We start from the raw sequence: 13,923 nt of genomic DNA, 5'->3' as shown, positions 1-13,923 counted from the left end.
AACCACAAATCTAAAGACACAAAGAATGGAAAACAGATCCAGTTAGGCAAGCTAGCAGCCCTCTTAAACTGTCCCAGCTGTAATAATACAGTGGTGGTTTCATAAGATCTATCTTTTGGTATCAAAACTAACCAGGATTTAATATTTTATATCCAATTCTTTAAAAGTGCTAGTCTAAACATTTGTTGTGTTTTAAGACTTAACATATGATATCATTTTAATTGACCCTTTGACTTCTCAATTCCCATAGGTCAGACTAAGTGAGTTTCAAAAGTATAATGTTCTTCTGAAAGTAAATAGAAACAGAAGTTCTTGCAAATCTAAAGAATGTGTAAGGGTTCCCCAAATATTTGTGTATTTCAATACCAATCCAATGTACAACACTCTCAAATTACTTGCTTAGCTCCTAAATGGACACAGAGACTGTGAGAGTACAATGGAGTAGTTGTGCTATAAGTACTGAACTCTATATTACCCTGGCTGAGAAGAGTAGAAACTGTTCCCTAGATTATGTATAACTGAGAGGGGCAACCATTTTAACTTTGTATTTGGATAATAATCCTTCTCAATGTGATTATTTGTTAGGTTGCATTAACGTACCACCTTTCAGTTCCCTAATTGGTTCTGCCTGCTTCTGTAGACAGGGTATTAGTATTAATATCCTATAGTTGCCATCATTTGCCACAGATCTCAACCTCACGTGAGGTAAAATATCCCCTCTCATTTAAACCAGGTATCCCTCAAACAATTCTACTGATGGAAAAAACAAACAAGCTGGGGCCACTTTAATTAATATAATGATGCTTAAATAGGCATTGTCAACTTTATTTATAGATGTGTGCAAAAAAAAGCGTTAGTCCCAAAGATAGATTATCACTAGGTATTACGGCGAATATTCTGTAGCCTAATGCTTTGAGCTTTTAGAATTATCAACCTGAACATAAAAAAATGCAAGTAGGATGAAAACGCTATTTGTGTTTTATTTCCGAATTCTTCTATAATCTGTATATCCAAATTGGTATGTAATGGACTAATTGTCATATTCTGCAGTAGTGTATCATGGGTATCATTATACACTGCTGCAGAATATGATGGCGCTATATAAATCACTAAATAATATGATTAAGATAGACAACATGGAAAACATTTATACAAAGTAAGTTATATATTTGCCACATAATACTAGTTACAATATACATTTAAGGGATCAAATTTCATTCATTTATTCCCTTATGATAATTATTATTAGAACACTGGGTAATACACTGACTATTCTATCATATGTATGGCTTTGGTAAATAGGTATTGGCTTGTGCTGCAAGAAAAATTTAAATGTGGTTTGGGGAACTTTACCTTAAACAGTACACTGTACATCCAACATATTGTATCAGTACAGCACTACAGAATATGATGTCGCTATATAAAACAATAAATTTTAAAAGTATATTGAGTTACTAAGTCAATATGGAAACTGCAGGACCTGTAGTGCACGTTTCTATATATTTTAAAACACCTTCTTACTTTAACTTTACATTTTGAAAGGTAACAGATGTTCAATGACATACTTTAATATATGGTGCTGCATAAACAAGGAATGCATATATATATTACTCTACACCACACCAGATTATATGTAACAATATTTATTGAGACATATGGCAAGGGCTCTGAATAATGTTATAGCATGGTGGATAGACGCTGACTGACCTGTTACAGATTTCACAATGATTATGTGCTTCAAGAGACTTTTTTCTGCATTTCAATTATTTTCCATAATTATTCACTATGTGTACTGTATACATTGAACTGCTGTTGTTAAACACTAGAAAGAGGGGATTGTGCAAAATTGTGAATTACTCCTGAATGTTTGGTTTTTGGGAACCTTGATTCTTTGCAATTTCCAGCATGTTTCCACCAAAAGAAACAAGGAAATAGAAATAAGATGATGATCGGACCAGACTAAAAGTACCAACATCAACCATGGAAAGGTGAGATTTCTCACTGTATGTATAGTAAACTCCAGTATGAAAATTGGGGTAGGATAATGGTCTCAAATACTAAGCCTAAAATGTTCAGAAAGATGATAGAAAAAAATAAACAGTTATACATAATTCCTACTGCTATTACGTTCATGCTGTCTGTGATACCAAACTAAAGTGGGGATTGATAGGAGTGTTTGTAGGACATTTGTGGTCTTATCTCACTAAATTTACTACATGGTATTAATGGCGATTCCCTTTAAAAATTGTCTGCAAAAATGACTGGCACTGCATAATTATTTTCTGTCAGTGACTTTCCAGAAATCTTACATTGAAGTTTTGATCATGATGTTATCTATGAATTTTTACATTGCTATGTGAAGTCAGAGATTTGAAAATGCAACTCTCTTATAAACTCCCTCTTTGGTACATAACAGTAATACTGGAGTTTTTCACTAGTTGGGAAAAAAATATTTGGGGAACTCAAAAATGGCTAACTGGGTAGATATAATGCATTGTATATTGGTGAAGAGACATCTTCTAGCTCTGTGTTAAAACAAACATGTAATGGAGGTTCATACCCTAGGCTATTTTTAACTTATTATTTCATATTCTCCATTCCACATTTATTAGTAGGAACCAATGTGTCTTAACATGCTTAAACTCAAAATCACAGAGCAATAGACAGGAGTGGAATACAGAACAATTACTGTTGAATTTTACCTGACAGACATATGAGAACAATATTGATGCAGAAGATGCTGGTGCAGTTCAGATATGCATTTTGTAGCAAGCTAACAATTTGCATAAACAATTAAGTGTCCCAAGAATTTATATCATATAACAATATTTGGGAAAAAAGAAATCTATAGTACACAATAAAATGCTCAGAATACCTACAAAAACTGTATTTACTCTATCTTAATCAAAGAGCTAGGAGTCCTGATTTACACTGGAATTGCAGCCAACACATGCTAGGAGAATCAGTTCAAATTGAGGTTGAATGTTTTGCATAAAGAGCGAAACAGATGTTGTGGCTTAATTTGTCCATTTAAGGGAAAACTGTAATACTGTGATGTAGATTACTAAAATGCCTCCCTAGTCATAAAACCAAACTGCAGCCCTTCCACAGGCAGCAGGTTAAGAATTATTTTCCTATGCGCACCAAGTGTATTTTGGACCTTTAAGCAAAGAGAAATGTCAGTATTACAGTTACAGGGTAACCGTGCAACATACTGCAGATCTGCCCCCAGCTGGTGTGGCTTAGCAGAGAAATATCAGTTAAGCCCTACCAAAGTTCTTACGTACATATACATAAAATATCAATTTAAGAGTTTAAGGTTTACCCACATAAGTGAGCTTTTCCCCCCATTTTTCCCATATCTGTGGTCAAACATTATACCTCTTCTCCATGTTTCCTGTGCCCACACAAATTATGTATTTTTTTCAGGACAGATGGAACATTCATTTATTATAATCAGGGGCGTACCTAGAGTATTTGGCATCTGGGGTGGATCTTGTATATGGCACGCCCCCACACTTTAAAACTGCATAGCTTCTATCGATATATATACTTTGGCAGACATTGACGGTGGTACATCAAAACACCTATCACTACATACCAAGGAACACATTGATTGTCGTACAGCATTACTAGTTGGGAAAAAAATATTGACAGTTGTACAGCATAACACCTTTCACTATACACTGATGCATGCACTGACGGAGGTACAGCATAACACCTGTCACTATATACTGAGGCAGACATTGACGGTGGTGCAACATAATCCCTATAACTATAAAATGAGCCAGACTTTGACAATAATGCAGCATAACCCCTATCACTATATACTAAGCCAAACATTGAGGTGGTGTAGGCCTACCACTTTAGTGGCTAAGTATATAGTAGGGATGCACCAAAATGAAAATTCTGGACTGAAACCTATAATTCAGCATTCACTGAAAATGAAACACACTTTTATTATATATATATATATATATATATATATATATATAATTGCTAACTGCAATCACACTCCTAGCTGCCTGGGCATAATAGGAGTGTGATTGCTGTTAGCAATATATATATATATATATTGAATTTTTCTGTCCAATTTTGGTGTGTTACTTACTTTTAATAAAAATTTGACAAAAAAAATCAATATCAATATTATATGTGTGTATATATATCTATATATATATATATATATATATATATATATATATATATATATATATATATATATTTAAGCCGGTTTAGAGGGAGATCCTTGATCTCCCTAACGGAGCCTGCCCCTCTAGTGGCAGACATTGCTGTCTGAGCGGCACCCGGCGTGGACCACCCCCCACCCCCCCGCTAGGTACGCTACTGATTATAATCACTATGTCTTTCCACAATTGATTTATGTCCAACAACATCCTTTCAGTAGAATAACACACCTCATTAATAGTTTTTTAATTGTATACAAGAGTAAAATGGTACCTCACTTTCTTTTCTTAGTTGTAAACATTGAAAAGAAAGGGTTTTTCTAAGAATTCTTTAAAAAACAGCATGCAATGTGAGTGAACAGAAGAAACATCTTAATCAAATCAATATTTGGAGTGGCCGACCTTTGTCTTCAAAAGAGAATCAATTCTTCTAGGCACACATGCACACAGCTTTTTAAGGAACTCAGCAGGTAGGTTGTTCTAATCATCTTAGAGAACCAACCACAATTCTTCTGTGGATTTAGGCAGCCTCAGTTGCTTCTTTAAAATGTAATCCCCGACAGACTCAATGATGTTGAGATCAGAGTTCTGTGGTGGTCATATCATCACTTCCATACCATCACTTGTTCCTCTTTACACTGAAGATAGTTCTTAATAACTTTGGGGTCTTTGTCATGCTGCAGAATACATTTGGGGCCAATCAGATGCCTTCCTGATGGTATTGCATGATGCATAAGTGTCTGTCTGTTCTCAGAATTGAGGAAACCATTAATTCTGACGTAATTCACAAGTCCTTTTGCCGAAATGTAGCCCCAAACTTGCAAGGAACCTCCATTCCACAAATGTTACAATTTTTGACTCATCAGTCCAGATCACTTGCTGTCATTTTTCTGCACCCCAGTTCCTGCGTTTTGGTGAATAGTCACTTGGCCTTTGTTTCAACATCTGAGGCTGCTTTTTGGTCTTCCATGAAGACCACTAACCAGACTTCTCCATATAGTAAATGGGTGTACCAGGGTCCCACTTTTCTGCAAATGCTGAGCTGATGGTAGAGCTGGAGATCTTCTGTTTGCAAAGGGAAGCAAGCATGTGTCTTTCAATTTCCTTGGTCAACTACTGTGTCTATGGTCCTCAACATTGCTTGTTTCTTTGTGTTTCTTCAAAAGAGTTTGGACAAAACATCTAGAAACCCCTGTCTGCTTTAAAATGTCTGCTTGCTGATGCAGTATAACTACCTTATGTCTTGTTGCTGTGCTCAGTCTTGCCATGTTGGTTGACTTTTGACATTAAAGGTGCTGTGCCTCCTAAGGGCCCTCCTGAAATTTCCCCAGATAAGTTCTGCATCATGTAGAGAGGAGTAAAAGAAAGCTGATGTTTTGTTTTTTTTCTGCTTAATGCTCCCTGTTTCTTACTAAGTGTATTTTAATGTTTATTAAAATGCTACAGTCGCCTAGAAACAGAGTCCAGTTACTCCTCAGAGCCCTCCTCTATGTAGTACATGACAGAAGTTTGGACACATATAGCCACGTCCACCTGCCATTTCATGCTCATGCATGGGAAATAAAAAGTTTTACAGATCTTATACACAGTGATGGCCACACTGGCCAGTGATGAGGGATGGGTGCTATTAAGTGAGGTGTTTTGTGTGATAGGAGTTATGTGCAAATTGTGTGGTAGGTATAATGAGAGTGATGTGTGATATATTTGAAGGGATAAATAAAAGATGATAATAATAAGAAGAAGAAGAGGAAGTGAGGTCCCTTTAGACCATAAAGGTAACGCCCCTTCTGCGATGTCAGAAATGGGCAAGCTAAGCAGTAAAGTTTTTTGTAAAGATAATATGGAAAGTGAATCTGTAATGGTAAATACTAATTTAGAGGAAAATTATTTTACTAATTTAAAGGAAGAATTTTAATTTTATCTTAAGTTTATGAAAGGAAAGTCCAAAGATACTTTTGAGGATTGTGTTATTTGTGACATGGTATATATGTGTAAACAAAACAGAGAGAAAAGCATTACAAACATTAAGAAAAAATACACAATTAGTCATTAGGGGATAAAGGGGGGTGTAGCTCTAATGGATAGATCTGCATATTCAGACAATTAAACATCCAAGATACTTATTTTATTTTCAAAGAAGACTCTACTAAAGTTTATATGGAAGATGTAAAAATCTGGTTAGAAAGAAGAAGGGTATGTGGCTTGACGGGCAAGTAGAGAGATCGCATAAAGCAGTAGCTCTGCTGAGAAAACCCGGAATCTGTGGTATCCCACCACAGTCACATAAATAAGACCACTGGGACCCCTGGACTAGCTAACTCGAGAACCAAGACGATACCTTCTACCGTCAAGGACATTTTTGGAACCTCGAAGAACCCCCTGCCACAGCTTATGGGAAATCCCGGACAAAGTAGCGTCGGACGAAATACAAAACCAAGACTGCTGGAGGGAGATCCGCAAAACTCTACTGAAACTGGTGTTTATCATATGCCCTGAAATAAGTGAAATTAAACACGATTTACATGATATGGGAGACTGCATTGGTGTGCTAGAGGAAATCTGGTCCTCTGGCATTCATACGTTAATGATGTGTTTTTTATATGGAAGAGAAGCAGTGAAGAATTAGAGAATTTTAGGATTTAATTAAATAATTTCATCATAAACCTCACTTTTAAGTTAAGTACAGAATCCCTAACTTTTCTAGATATTGTGATTTCTTGAAAAAAAAAACAATCATTTGGAAACATCTACAGCTATATTAAGAGTAATAGTTGCCACCATAAACAGTGACTAAAAATATCCCCTTTGGACAATACAGTAGAATTAGAAGAAATTGTTCCAGTGATACTTATACTTTCTTAAAACAGAAACATATTTTGAGAGAGAAAGTCTTACAGAAAAATTATGAAGTTGATCTTTTAGATGAAGCTGGAAGTAAGGCTCTTAACTAAATAAGCAAGATTTATTAATGAAGAAAAATAAAAACGTTTGTAAGAAAGATTCCTATTGATGCTCATCTGCAGGTCTAATTAAGAACATATTGGCCCGAACGTATTTTAGAACATTTGAATGTAATATTTAATAAGTCCTGCCAACACAATGTTCCTAAACACTTTGTGTCTTGTCTACAATCCAACAGTACAATGTTCATAGGCATTGAAAAGTTAAATCAAACGTAGAGACGAGGGGATAAGTCAAATGGAAACTGGAGTTTTGAGTTAAACGCTCTAGTCCCTAATGGTTTGAATAGTGGTTTTGATTTTTTTTTCAAATTTTGTTCTATTTTTTTAATCTATTTATATTATCTAATTAATTAAGTGCTCTGTTGATTTGAGTTGTATCTATAAAGTAATTCAGTTGATTTATTTATATAGAATTAATCATATATATTGTGATTCTTTGATATTTTTTATTGTTTTTATGAAATTATTTATTGGTCATTTAGGGTACCCCACGATAACCCTGATGAAGCAAACAAGCAAAATGTGTTGGGTGGGCGGAGGTACAACGTATGTATTGGCAAATATGTAAGTGACCGCATCTTAGCTGTGCTGTCGAGGAAAGAGTTGTTGAAGCTAGGGAAGTGGGTGCCACATACAGAAAATTCCGCATTTTGAGCCTTGCGCATTATTTATTTGAAACAGAGCCTCATTTGTGAGTAGTTTACCCTTAATACACATTAAATATACTTTTATTTACAATATTACACTATCATTCTTTCTTTTTTCATGTGGACGACTAAACCGTCTTTAAAATAACGTTTATATATAAAAAAGCCCTGTTGCATTACTCTTTAGGACCTTCTTTTATGCATATTTCTTGGCTTACAGCCTTGATGCTAGTTAAGCTCGGAGCCAGCTATTTGTTTTCCCGGTAGCTGCACTTCATCTTCAATACCACATCAAGCATAGTGAGCTATTTAATTTCAACAGAATGGGTTTTATATTAGGGAAATGGAAAGACTACTGTTTGATAATGAGTTACAGCACACATTCTAGAGACCAAATCTGTCATTCACTGATAACAATTTTCAAGCTGTCATCGGTTTTTAAACAATTGTAAACAAGAATAAAAATTGGAAAGTTATCTTTCAGAAAATACACATATGTAATTCAACCTTTCATATCCCTATATTATAATGTACATTAGACCTGTCCATCCTTCACACCACGCTAGGTACTGTATGGCATCCTTAAGTTATTCTGAGCTGCTCATGTGGTGCATTTGCATCTGCCTCTGGTACTTTCCCCTTTCAGCTCATCAATGCCTTATGTTTTACAATTTTTTCAAACACTGGGTGTATTATCTTCTGGGTCAATCAGGACACTGTTTCTTTTTTTAACAAGAACCCTAGGTTTCTGAATATTGCAAGAAAAACCACCAGGACAGTGGGGCAGCAGAATAGTGCCTAATAATCAGAACTGTCCCACACAACTGTTGGGTGGGATTAAGTACTCTCTGTTCAGAAGTCAAAGTCCCATTTATCATAATCAACTTCCTCTGGTTATTTATGCCAAAGAACAATCCAATAACCAAAGAATACAAGTAATGAGAGAACGTTGATTTCACAAAAGTTGATTGCTTTTGAAACTTAACATTTAAAAAGTAGCAGTTTTTCATTAATGAAAATACGTATACACACACAGACTCAGATATACAAGATGTTGTATATTATTTGTGTGATGTACTTAATATGCACTATATATGTGTGCATGGCAAACACTACAAGACACTGTGAAAGGATAATCATGCATAGTTCTAATACAACAAGCATATTCAGCACAAAAGCTAATATTATAACAGCATGTCATTGTGGAACGTGTCTGTGTCTATAATGTGAGGGCCAACTTTGCCCACTATAATAATTAGATTGCACGCTGCTTAAAGGGATTGTTAGAGACGTGATAATTAGAAATAAGCTACATTCAGTTTTTGCTAAATCCCTTTAGATAATACCTGTGCAAATAAAAAGCACTAAATGAAAGTATGGCTTGCCTAATTGTAAGCTAAGATACAAGCAAATATTTACCCCAAGAGCAAAGTGCTTCAATAATGTAATACATCCAGGGCCGGCCCCACAATGGAGCCGACTGGGGCAATTGCCCCAGGCGGCACTTTTGAAGGGGCGGCACTTTGCCGCCCCAAGCACTTTATCAGTTTTTTTTAAGCGGAGGAGAGAGAGGGGCGCCGAGTGGTTTTCGCTTACCCGCTCGGCACCCCTCTCTCTCTCCTCTGCGGCGAGTCTCCCTGTTCGGTCTCGGTGCCGGTTTGTAATGCCGAGCGCCGGAAGTGACGTCAATTTCCAGCGCTCAGCATTACAAGCCGGCACCGTGGCAGAGCAGGGCGACTCGCCGCAGGACTGTTTAAAGGTAAGTACCTTTAAACAGGGGGGGTTAGGGTAGATAATGGCGTCGGCGAAGTTTAAAATGCTGCCCCCCGGCGTCGGCGAGGGGGGGCAGCATTTTAAACTGCGCCCCAGGCGGCATTAAGTCTTGGGCCGGCCCTGAATACATCTATAAAAATATGTACACTTCTGTTTTTGTACAGAATAGGATGTATTTTATACAATGTGATAGGTCTCTTAGAAATATTATAATGCTTACCAGAGTGCTTTTACGAAGATTGTCTTAAGTTTTTACCATTGCCAAGGTCAGTTTTAGTCAATGTTTACTTCAGAACATTTCCAAACAGATGGTTGGTCTGCAAAATAAGAAGTATTACTAAATGTTAATGGAAATAAACATAGCTCTTTAGTAACAAACAGAATTATGTGACTAAGTGTACACGTGGCAAAGCTCTGCTGAGGTAAAATACTCTAAATAAAAGTTTAAATATTATTACAATTTATTATAAAGTAACAAAAATAAACACTGTATACAGACAATTTCTAAAGTTGAATTCTTAAATTTGGAAACACTTCATATGTTTAGGATTTTTTTTTTTAATCCTTGGCACTTGTTTTGTCATGCACCATTTTTTGCAAGTTATATTTTGCACATTTGAAAGTAAAATGCAACTTTAGGTGTTACATCTACTCAGCTAAGTTAACACGTTCGTAATTAATTTATTCATTATAACTATCTAACTTTTTTGACAGAAAATTAAGTTGGCGTCTCTATATAGTGGTCTTTATGGCGGCGTCACTGGTGCCCATTTAATTTTATTTTTACTTTTTTATTTACTTTTTAATAAAAAAAATTATATTTACTTCCCTACGATCCCTGTTATATCTGATCAGTCACCCATTTCTGATCCATCCTCTCTAAGTAATCTTCTCTTTATTTCATTTATTCCACCTCCTCATCTTGCAATCTTCAATTTTCCTGCACCCCTATCTACCTCACCATCTCATTTCCACCTTCCACTGTGGATTAAGAAGACTATGTTAGTAACCATTACATAGATGTGTCTCCCTGTCACCTTCATACTAGCCACATAATTAAGAGTTGATCAGAGTGCTATTTTATATTGTTTTATATATTGTTTTATATTTATATACCATCAGTTCACAGGGCTGCACAACAGGAACTACTTGCAATGGCAGCACAGTCTAGTGAATCTTTGCAAATGGCTCCTTTTGCCCATTTGTTAACGCACCAAAAAAAGAGAGCTAACTCTAAACCATACAGTTAATGAAAATTATTTAATGAAAATAACATCATTAGGGGAATTTTCATGCCAGCTTATCTAATTGATTGGTGACATCCAGACTGAGGAAACAAGATGATTGACATTAACAGCAGGCTTACAAGAAGTATTTTATACCTTTAAACAATTTTTCTCTACATAAAGGTAAACTCTGCATTTTGTTTAACCATAAATAAAAAATAAAAAAAGGTTTTCTGTGGTCGCAGGGAAACCAAGCAACAAAAGGAAGTAATTCTGGACAGATATGAAAGATTAAATTCATTCACACATACAATGGCTACAGGAAGAAATAACTAGAAATGTCAGCATGAGGTCAGAAGTAATAGGAAGCTCTAATGTCATGCTCCAAAAATTCTGGAAAAAAATTGTATTACATTGCAACCTTATAATAGCTACACAGCTGTAAGTGGAATTCCAGGCTTTTAAAAAAATTACCTACAGTTTAACTCAAACGCCAAATGTTTTCTATAAAACTGTGATTTTACCTTTACTCAAATCATATAGGTTAAACAGATCCCACTCCGGAATTAGTCTACTAATGCTATATATCACTATTCAATGTGTTTGGCCCCACAAAGTAAGGGTATTGAATCCAAGTTGCTAGATAACAGGAACCTTGTAAGTTTAATTTGCACTGTACCGACTCATCTGGCAACTTCAACACCCATACTTTCCATAAAAAAGAGAGAATTTTTAATTATTATAGTAGTTTCTCAAGCAAGTAAATGTTGCTGGTAGCCACAAAAAGAGTATTAAAAGGCATATTCCTTGACACAGTGGCTATATTTCATGTTTTATAAACGTAACAATTGAACATTAATTCTTGATAAAGTTTTGTATGACAATGACTTTATAAATTATTGATAATTGTGGACATAATTTGGGTAATGATCACTTTTCATAAAGCAGCTGGTAATTTTTTCATATTTTTTTCTTTGCTTTATATTTTTTGATATTATATATTTTTAATATATAATATTATATATTATTTTATATGAGACCATGAACCCCAATTATATTACATTATTATGAGATTATGAACCCCAATAAAGGAATTACCGTATTTGCTCGATTATAAGACGAGGTTTTTTTCAGAGCAAATGCTCTGAAAAATACCCCTCGTCTTATAATCGGGGTCGTCTTCTAATCAGACCTCAAATAGAGGTCTGATTAGGAGACTAAGATCCAGATCCCCCGCACCGCTGCAGGGGACCTGGATCCTCCTGTCGTCGCCCCCCCCCCACACACACACACTTACCGGTGCTTCCGGAGGTGAAGTTGGCAGCGGGGGTTTGTATGCGTCCGTCGCAAATACCTTCCCCGACTGTCAGAGATCAGAGTTCCAGAGTTCCTGATCTCTGACAGCCGGGGAAGGTATTTGCGACGGACGCATACAAACCCCCTGCTGCCAACTCCACCTCCTTCCGGCTGCCGCGGAATGAGACGTCAACCCGCTGCCCCGGCAATACAGCAGGAAATTGGAAGCACCGGTAAGTAAGTAAGTGTGTGTGTGTGTGTGTGTGTGTGTGTGTGTGTGTGTGTGTGTGTGTGTGTGTGTAGGGCATTTCTGTGCCTTACACCCCTATATGCCACTCTGGCACTTAGGGGGTTAAAAGGCATATTATTGGGCAGAGTGGCATATAGGGAGGTATAAGGCATTTCAGGAGGCAGAGTGGCGTTAAGGGGGCATTTAATAGTGCACTCTGCCTCCTGAAATGCCTTATACCTCCCTATATGCCACTCTGCCCCATAATATGCCTTTTAACCCCCTAAATGCCAGAGTGGCATATAGGGGTATAAGGCATTTCTGGAGGCAGAGTGCTCTATATAATGCCTTTTAACTCCCTTAATGCCACTCTGCCTCCTGGAATGCCTTATACCTCCCTATATGCCACTCTGCCCCATAATATGCATTTTAACCCCCTAAATGCCAGAATGGGATATAGGGGTATAAGGCATTTCTGGAGGCAGAGTGGCACATAGGGGGTCAAAAGGCATACCATGGGGCACAGTGGCATATAGAGGGTTAAAAGGCATATCATGGGCCACAGTGCCATATTGGTGTGGCAAGCCTGGGGGCAGATGTGTGTAACTGGGGGACAGGTTGGAAAATACAAGAAATAAAAACAAAAAAAAAATATTTTTCTCAATCATAGCTTTTATTAAAAAAAATAGTTTACATGAATTAACATTTACTGGTAAAACTTTTTTCCTTTAGGGTCGTCTTATATTCAGGCTTTTTCTTTTTTTCCTAAGTTAATATTCAGATTTTGGGGGGTCGTCTTATAATCAGGGTCGTCTTATAATCGAGCAAATACGGTATTATATTTTAATAACGCATTTGACTCTTTCATCTCTATGGAGTGCCAGCATCTCACTTTTTGGTGTCTGTGTATTATTTGGGGATGGATCGGTTTTGGTAAGGCATAGATAGGCCCATGGATCAACTATGCACCTTTCTATATACTATATGTATATATACAGTATCTCACAAAAGTGAGTACAACTCTGACATTTTTGTAAATATTTTATTATATCTTTTCATGTGACAACACTCTGCTACAATGTAAAGTAGTGAGTGTACAGCCTGTATAACAGTGTAAACCAGGCATGTCCAAACTTTTTTCGAAGAGTGCCAGATTTGATGAAGTGAACATGTGCGAGGGCCGACCATTTTGCCTGACATTTTCTGAACCATTAAAATGAAATGCAAATTAACTATTTTATGCAAAGTTTATTGAAAACGGCATACCACATCTATCCCTTTCTCACTCTCCTTTTTCAGCAACCGCTCAGCACCCCTTGGGCCCCCCTGACTGGCAGAACTCCAGGGCCCGGTCGCAGTCGCGACCCCGGTAGTTCCGCCACTGCCTACAATTTCAGATGCCCTTGTGGCTGTGTGTGCCGGCGCAGGGAGAAGGAAAGCCCAAATCTAGCGACGTCCGAGATCGCAAGATTTGGGCTTTCCTTCTCCCTGCGCCGGCACACACAGCCACAAGGGCATCTGATGAAGAAATTGTGTAGGGGAGGGCAGGGGCGTACCTAGAGTATTTGGCACCCGGGGCGGATCCTGTATGTGGCACCCCCC

The 13,923-nt window shown here is 37.0% G+C and overlaps 1 protein-coding gene across 1 annotated transcript in view; it reads right to left on the bottom strand.

Moving 5' to 3' along the window:
- The window catches only part of SEMA5A (semaphorin 5A), a 148,528-nt gene that overhangs the window by 96,534 nt on the left and 38,071 nt on the right, over positions 1-13,923 (bottom strand). Inside the window, exon 2 of the mRNA XM_053466346.1 lies at positions 9,791-9,887. The gene's annotated coding sequence lies outside the window, so the exon portion shown is untranslated. The remainder of the gene's footprint in view (positions 1-9,790; positions 9,888-13,923) is intronic.

The sequence above is a fragment of the Spea bombifrons genome, chromosome 5 (assembly GCF_027358695.1).
Source record: "Spea bombifrons isolate aSpeBom1 chromosome 5, aSpeBom1.2.pri, whole genome shotgun sequence".
NCBI classification, from domain to species: domain Eukaryota; kingdom Metazoa; phylum Chordata; class Amphibia; order Anura; family Pelobatidae; genus Spea; species Spea bombifrons.
Note: the sequence above shows the minus strand (reverse complement) of the source record. Positions and strands in the feature narration are given on the sequence as shown.